Below are 8,907 nucleotides of genomic sequence, written 5' to 3' on the forward strand. Positions count from 1 at the left end.
GACTGTTGTACCTGTCAACATGAAGCTGGGTGAAATAAAATATTTGGAATGTGTTTTAAAATAACGCATTGTGAACTTGATCGGGAGAGAAGTAAAAAGCCGAGATGCTCTTTAACGTTGAAAATAAATAATCATGCAATCAAAGTAGATATGAAAGTAAAGAAAAGGTGAGGTTTGTTCAAGGTTGTTTGGTGTTTGACAACAACGAGGACATTTTCTTTGTGCCCAGTAGGTTATGAATTGAGGAGGTCTTTCTAAAACAGCTCCTTAACGCTTAGACGCTTAGACGCAGGGGGAGGGACACTGCTTAAACACTGGCAAGTAAGGTAATCTCAAGACCTACAGAAGTTTACAACTTTTTGTCTTAATTTGAAAGATCTTTTCCCCCTTATTAAGCAAAGCTCTTAATCTGAAATTTCACATTCCAGTCTTAAAAACCTCTGCCCCACCTTGACCCTCAGAGGAATAGATCTTTCTTTTGGAAAAGCAGACGTGTCTGTTGAACTTCTCTCCGGTTTTTTCCTGTCTCTTATGCTTCAAGTTAAATGAGCTTTAATGACACACATTCTAAAACTCCCGCATAGGGTGGGGGATCAAAGGGGGGCAGAGGAAACCTGTCACACTTGAGGGAAATCTCAAAGATGTATCAGAGTGACTCTTGCTGCTGCCATGAAAACATGTCATCCTTAACGCCCATTGACTGGGAATTAGTGAGCCCTGTGATAGCCCTCTGAAGAACAAAACAACTTCCACAGAGCACTGGAACAGGCCGAAAAGTTGTGAAAGATGACAAGTAATGGACCTCTGAATTCTACTCCCAGAGACAACTCCTGCTTAGAGATTAGCTTTTTACCTATCTGAACTGTATTTTCTTTCTTTTTCTTAAATTGGATATTTTATGTATTTACATTTCAAATGTTATCCCCTTTCCCCTCTGGTACCCCCCTCTCTCATCCCCCTCCCCCTGCTTCTATGAGAGTGCTCCCCCACCCACCCACTCACTCTTACCTCATCTCCCTGGCATTCCCCAACACTGGGGAATCTAGCCTTTACAGGACCAAAGGCTTCTCCGCCTATTGATGCCAGACAATACCATCCTCTGCTACATATGAACTGTATTTTCTTGGTTGTTTGTTTGTTTAAGGGAGTGTCATACGTTGTAGGCTAGGCTGGCCTCAAATCTACAATCCTGACTTCGATTTCCAAGTTTTCGGGAAACAGCTCTATACTGCCAAGTCCAAGACTTGGATAAACAATTATTTTAACATTCAACATTCACTTTATATACATATATGGTGTGTGTGTGTGTGTGTGTGTGTGTGTTGGTTATGTACATGTTTACTCACATACATATTCTCATGTAGAGGCCAAAGGTTGACACTAAGGTACCTTCCTGAATAATTTCTCTGTCTTTTCAAGCAGAGTCTCTCTCACTGGACCTAGAACGGCTTGTTTCAGACTGGCTGGACAGTGAGAACCTAGGATCTGCCTTTCTCGGTCCCCTAGCATTTAAACGTGTTCAGTGGCCTTCCTGGTCTTTTACATGGGTCCTGGAGATCTGAACTCAGGTCCTCACACTTTTTCATAGCAAGTACTTTGCCCACCTAACCATCTTTTCCACAAGCAAAGAGCCACACCAGATAGTATGTTTCAGTTTATTTGTGTATACGTGATGTGTAAAGCATGGTTTATCATTGGATATAGTCAGTGTTGCACCATTTTTATATCTGCCTAACATTTCCCTCAATGGATGAGAAATAATTTAAACTCAATTTCTATGAACAATTTTTCTTACATATCTGACAGGTCAATATTATAGTCACTTAAGGGGACTCTTTCTGTAGCACAGATTTCTAAAGCCAGAACTGTCAACTTAGGAGTTTAAAAGGATGCTATACATTTTAAAATCATCATCTAAAAGTTATAAGAATTCATAATCCTATCAGAAATAATGAGAAAAATGTTCCAAGTAATTTTATACTTTGGCAATTTGAAAGAAAACATAATCTCATTATTGTTTAAGTTCTCATTTTTAGAATGTTGAGGTTATCTATATATTTCCTTGAAATGTCTGCTATAGCAAGCCAACCCTCCAAGGAACACAGCAGAGCTCTGTATTGATGAATTCCTCCTTTATGTCTTTCAGGAAGATTATATTATTTTCCTGACAGATGTTATACAAGTTTTGTTATTAAATTTCTAAGTATAATATGCTTTTATTGCTGATGAATTGAAACTTTTAGTACAGTTTCAAGTGCTTTTACTAATGTAAATGAATTCTCTGTTTTTCATATGTTGTCTAGCTAGCCACCTTGCCTGGCTCTCCTTTTTTGTGTGTGTGTGTTTAGTTTTAGTTGCTTAGAGTTACCATCTTTTCTGTTTATAGGGAGGCTATCATAATATTGCATACCATAAGTTGGTCTTTTATTGTTCAATAACACAGTAACTACTTATCATCCCATTCTAATTTCACAACACAGTGAGGAAGACTTAGCTTTCCATGGCTGGCAGTAATGCTTTGTTTTTTATCAATTGCTTTGGTCTTCAACCACTTTGAGAATCTAATTACAGCCCTTCTTTTTCCTCTCTCGAAGTACACAGGCTGCATAAGCAAGCAAATTCTTCACATGTTCATGAGTTGATCAAACACATGCAAAACCAAGACAGTTTTAACTGATACAACTAAAGCTGCCTCAACAGGATTGGCCAGAAGGAAAATTTCCAAGTGGGTGAAGGGTTGTCAACTTAATGCAACAAGCGTTTGTTGATCTCTTTCTCATTAGGGGTTCTAGTTACCCAACAGAAGGATTAGCTTTCTGGCACAATTAAAAACAGACACTCTGCAAGAATCCAGCTTGTACACTTTCCTCAAATTACTCTCAGTCTATCCAGAAAGAGAGGCAGATAAGCAAACAACAACAGGAGAATGATATCAAAGGCGAGGAGTGAATCTGGATACTATTCCATCAGTGATGGAATGTTTTGCAGGGAATGTGAGTGAAATCTGCAGTGAGAATTTTAAAGGTAGCATCAAAAGATGTCATTGAAGGGGCATAAGAAACAAAAGCAGAAGCTGTTTTGCCTGGCATATTTGAAGAATGATGGGCTTTCTCCTGTGCTTGGGACATGAAAAAACTGAAAAGATATTTCATTGCACTGTCTAAAAGGATTTTGTTTGTCTGATCGCCTCAGCCAAGAAAACACAATGTCATAAATCTTGCAAAATAGAGATTCCTCAGAAGCCTCACAGAAATTGCATAACCTCAAGTATTTTGTTTCAGAGTGGAAGCCTCATAGTCACAGCCTTACCATCAGGCTCACCAAGTGAGTCCTTTTGTTCCTTCTTTGCTTATTTAAAAGATGGAGAATACTGTGACTATTCTCTGCTGAGAACGCCTGAGGGCTTTCTTTGTCTGGTATCAATCTCAGAGGCTCCTGGCTGCATGCATAGTGGAAATTGTTAGCAGTTGCTAGAAATTTAGTGTGAAAAACCAGCTTTGGGGAGATTAACCAGAAATACCAATTATGTTCTTTATAGCCATGCAAAAGGAAAACAATGTCCCTTAGGATTACTCCCTCACCTCGTGGTTATCTCGATTAACTTCCTGGGATATGTCTGCCCATGGACAGCAATGCTTCTTTCCTTGTTACTTCTATTGCTTCATTCTTCTACCTGTCTTGGAGTCCCAGGTCTCCTTGTCATTTTCTCCATGATGCTTCCATTCTCTGCAACTTTTAAGGAATTTACACTGTTGCTCATAAGACACATTATATAGTGAAAAACTACTGTATTAGGCAGGGTTTTCTAGAGGAATACAAGCTGCATATGTGTAGTATGTAGAGAGTAGATATAGATAGCGGTATATATATATATCTATAGCGGTATATATATATATATATATATATATATATATATATATATATATATAGTGTGTGTGTGTGTGTGTGTGTGTGTGTGTGTGTGTGTATGTATATATATATATATATATATATATATATATATATATATATATATATATGGTGTGTGTGTGTGTGTGTGTGTGTAGAGGGAGGAACTTACTACATTGCCTTTTATAGCCCAACCACAACCAATGCTGTAGATACACTAGAGAGGCAGAGAATTAGGAACTACACAAATCTGGATGCCTTGACATCCTAAATCCATGCTGGAGTCCTGAGAGCTTCCTGAAGATCCCCAGTGTTCAAAGGCTGGAAAACCTGTAGTCTGATATCAATGAGGAACACAGCACCTGGGGTAGACATACTTGTCAGGAAACAGGGAAAGCAGGTAGGTACCACTGAAACTACTTTGTCCTTGACCTCTCTTTGGAAGGTGTTGCTTACTATGCTGGGTGGGTCTTTCCATACCACTCAGTCAATCCTTCCTGGAAACATCATCACAGGCACACTCAGTAGTGATCCCTTAGGTTGATTCTAAATTTCATAAGTTGATCATTAAAACTAAGCATTAATTCTGCCATCATATTTTCTGTTGAATCATAATATGAGGTAGGAGGGGGGCAGAATCATTACAGAGGACAGAGTATAGAGGACAGCAGTATTTTTTTTTTAAGGTTCTCAAATGATTGTCACTACAACCAGGACTGAGAACAAGAGGAACCCATGGCCTTTGTCAAACCCTCATTAAAGCCTTCCCTGATTTGTCTTTCCAGTGCTGTCACACATCTTAAAATGGCCTTCATTAACAGTCTTGTCTCTTCTAGAGAACGATCATTATCTGTGTTCTGCAATGAAAACGGCCACTACCACACACTTCCTTAAGAATAATGTCCATGTACTCTCATAATTGAGATGAGAAAAGGAAAGAAAGCTTCAATAAAATAGTTTTCTGTGTCCTTTTCACTTCCTTGTCTCCCCACTGTAAACTGTTCTATTCTTGAGCTCTATCACTGATAATTTGGCTCTTTCCTGCTGATATAGTCAAACGTCGTGGTTGTAATGGCACTGATACACAATATTGATATTTGAAAGAGTCAAGATATTAAGAGTCAAGGTGGTGATTCATGCCTATAATTCTTAGATAAAAAGAGTAGAGGCAGAAGAATCACTACGGGTTACAGCCTGTTAGTGGCTTCTGAGCATCTTAAACAGATGGAAACCCACTTCAAGAATACCAGATATGTATGCATGTGTGCGAATGTATATGTGTATATAAATGATGATGATAAGAATGATGATGATGATGATGTTAATAACAATGTTGAGTTTTCAAACAAGCATGTCTAACCTTTTGACATTGTGACATGACTTTTTTTTTAAATCTATAATGATCATGAGTCCTTGAGTACTTTACAATTTAGTTAAACAAACAAACAAACAAATGTCTGAGCACCTGGGGGAGCCATCTTGGTTCCCGGATCCTGCTGAGACTAGTCTGTACAGGTGAGAGTGTGGACTACAGAAGCTAACAGCTTCTGGGACAGGCAGAAGCCACACAGCTTCTGAGGCAGACACTGTTTCAGGCTCCAGACATCTGGTCACCTTCCCTGCCAGAGGAGAGTTGTCCGCCCTGCCCGGGAGGGCTTTGCCAGAGCACCCGGGGGAGCCATCTTGGTTCCCAGATCCCTCTGAGATTAGTCTGTGCAGGTGAGAGTATGGACTACAGAAGCTAACAGTTTCTGGGAAAGGCCCTGTTTCAGGCCTTCACCTTCTACCAGGAAGCAGGTTCGAACTCCAGATATCTGTGCACCTTCCCTGCAAGAGGAGAGCTTGCCTGCAGAGAGTGCTCTAACCACTGAAATTCAGGAGAGAGCTAGTCTCCCAGGTCTGCTGATAGAGGCTAACAGAATCATGAGAGGAAAAAGCTCTAACCACAGACAACTATAACAACTAACTCCAGAGATTACCAGATGGCAAAAGGCAAACATAACAATCTTACTAAGAGAAACCAAGACCACTCACCACCATCAGAACCCAGCACGCCCACCTCAGCCAGTCCTGGGCACCTCAACACACCTGAAAATCTAGACCCGGATTTAAAAGCATATCTCATGATGATGGTAGAAGTCATCAAGAAGGACTTTAAAAACTCACTTAAAGAAATACAGGAGAACACTGCTAAAGAGTTATAAGTCCTTAAAGAAAAAAAACACAACCAAAAAGGTAGAAGTACTTAAAGAAAAACAGGAAAACATTCAAACAGGTGATGAAAATGAACAAAACAATACTAGACCTAAAAAGGGGAGTAGACACAATAAAGAAAACCCAAAGTGAGGCAAAGCTGGAGATAGAAACCCTAGGAAAGAAATATGGAACTATAGATGCAAGTATCAGCAACAGAATAAAAGATATGGAAGAGAGAATCTCGGGTGCAGAAGATTCCATAGAGAACATCAGCACAACAATCAAAGAAAATGCAAAATGCAAAAAGATCCTAACTCAAAACATCCAGGAAATCCAGGACACAATGAGAAGACCAAACCTACGGATAAAAGGAGTAGATGAGAATGAAGATTTTCAACTTAAAGGGCCAGCAAATATCTTCAACAAAATTATAGAAGAAAACTTCCCAAACCTAAAAAAAAGAGATGCCCATGAACATACAAGAAGCCTACAGAACTCCAAATAGATGGGACCAGAAAAGAAATTCTTCCCAAAACATAATAATCAGAACAACAAATGCACTAAATAAATATAGAATATTAAAGCAGTAAAGGAAAAAGGTCAAGTAAAATATAAAGGCAGGCCTATCAGAATTACACCAGACTTTTCAACAGAGACTATGAAAGCCAAAAGATCCTGGACAGATGCTATACAGACATTAAGAGAACAAAAATGCCAGCCCAGGCTACTATACCGAGCCAAACTCTCAATTACCATAGATGGAGGAACCAAGGTATTCCAGTGTAGTCTCCCCTCCCCCCAGCCTGAAACCAGACACAACATTCCAGGACAAAACCAAATTCACACATTATCTTTCCATGAATCCAGCCCTTCAAAGGATAATAACAGAAAAAAACCCAATACAAGGACAGAAACCACGCCTTAGAAAAAGCAAGAAAGTAATCCTTCAACAAATCTAAAAGAAGACAGCCACAAGAACAGAATGCCAACTCTATCAACAAAAATAATAGGAAGCAACAATTACTTTTCCTTAATATCTCTTCATATCAATCAACTCAATTCCCCAATAAAAAGACATAGACTAACAGACAGGCTACACAAACAGGACCCAACATTTTGCTGCTTACAGGAAACCCATCTCAGGAAAAAAATGACAGACACTACCTCAGAAGGAAAGGCTGGAAAACAATTTTCCAAGCAAATGGTCTGAAGAAACAAGCTGGAGTATCCATTCTAATGTCCAATAAAATAGACTTCCAACCCAAAGTTATCAAAAAAGACAAGGAGGGACACTTCATACTCATCAAAGGTAAAATCTTCCAAGAGGAACTCTCAATTCTGAATATCTATGCTCCAAATGCAAGGGCAGTCACATTCATTTAAGAAACTTAGTAAAGTTTAAAGCACACATTGTACCTCACACAATAATAGTGGGAAACTTCAACACACCACTTTCATCAATGGACAGATCATGGAAACAGAAACAAAACAGGGACACAGTGAAACTAACAGAAGTTATGAAACAAATGGATCTAACTGATATCTACAAAACATTTTATCCTAAAACAAAAGGATATACCTTCTTCTCAGCACCTCATGGTACCTTTTCCAAAACTGACCCATATAATTGGTCACAAAACAGGCCTCAACAGATAGAAAAATATTGAAATTGTTCCATGCGTCCTATCATATTACCATGGACTAAGGCTGATCTTCAATAAAAACATAAATAATAGAAAGCCAACATTCACATGGAAACTGAGCAACACTCTTCTCAATGATACCTTGGTCAAAGAAGGAATAAAGAAAAAAATTAAAGGCTTTTTAGACATTAATGAAAATGAAGCCACAACATACCCAAACTGATGGGACACAATGAAAGCATTTCTAAGAGGAAAAGTCATAGCTCTGAGTGCCTCCAAAAAGAAATTAGAGAGAGCACATACTAGCAGCTTGACATCACACCTAAAATCTCTAGAACAAAAGGAAGCAAATTCACCCAAGAGGAGTAGACCACAGGAAATAATCAAAGTCAGAGGCGAAATCAATCAAGTGGAAACAAGAAGAACTATTCAAAGATTCAACCAAACAAGGAGCTGGTTTTTTGAGAAAATCAACAAGATAGATAAACCCTTAGCCAGACTCACCAGAGGGCACAGGGACAGCATCCTAATTAACAAAATCAGAAATGAAAAGGGAGACATAACAACAGATTCTGAAGAAATCCAAAACACCATCAAATCCTTCTACAAAAGGCTGTACTAAAGAAAACTGGAAAACCTGGATGAATTGGATAAATTTCTAGACAGATACCAGGTACCAAAGTTAAATCAGGAACAGGTTAATGATCTAAACACTCCTATATCCCCTAAAGAAATAGAAGCAGTCATTAATAGTCTCCCAACCAAAAGAAGCCCAGGACCAGATGGGTTTAGTGCAGAGATCTATCAGACCTTCAAAGAAGATCTAATTCTAGTTCTTCACAAACTATTCCACAAAATAGAAGCAGAAGGTCCTCTACCCAATTCATTCTAGGAAGCCACAATAACTCTGATATCTAGACCACAGAAAGACCTAACAAGATATAGGATTTCAGACCAATTTCCCTTATGAATATCAATACGAAAATATTCAGTAAAATTTTCTCTGACCAAATCAAAGAACATATCACAACAATCATCCATACTGACCAAGTACGTTTCATCCCAGAGTTGCAGGGATGTTTTAATATATGGAAATCCATCAACATAATCCATTATATAAACAAACTCAAAGACAAAAACCACATGATCACCTCTGAAATGTGGAGAAAGCATTTGACAA

This window comes from Mus caroli, chromosome 10 (genome assembly GCF_900094665.2).
Source record: "Mus caroli chromosome 10, CAROLI_EIJ_v1.1, whole genome shotgun sequence".
Lineage (NCBI taxonomy): Eukaryota > Metazoa > Chordata > Mammalia > Rodentia > Muridae > Mus > Mus caroli.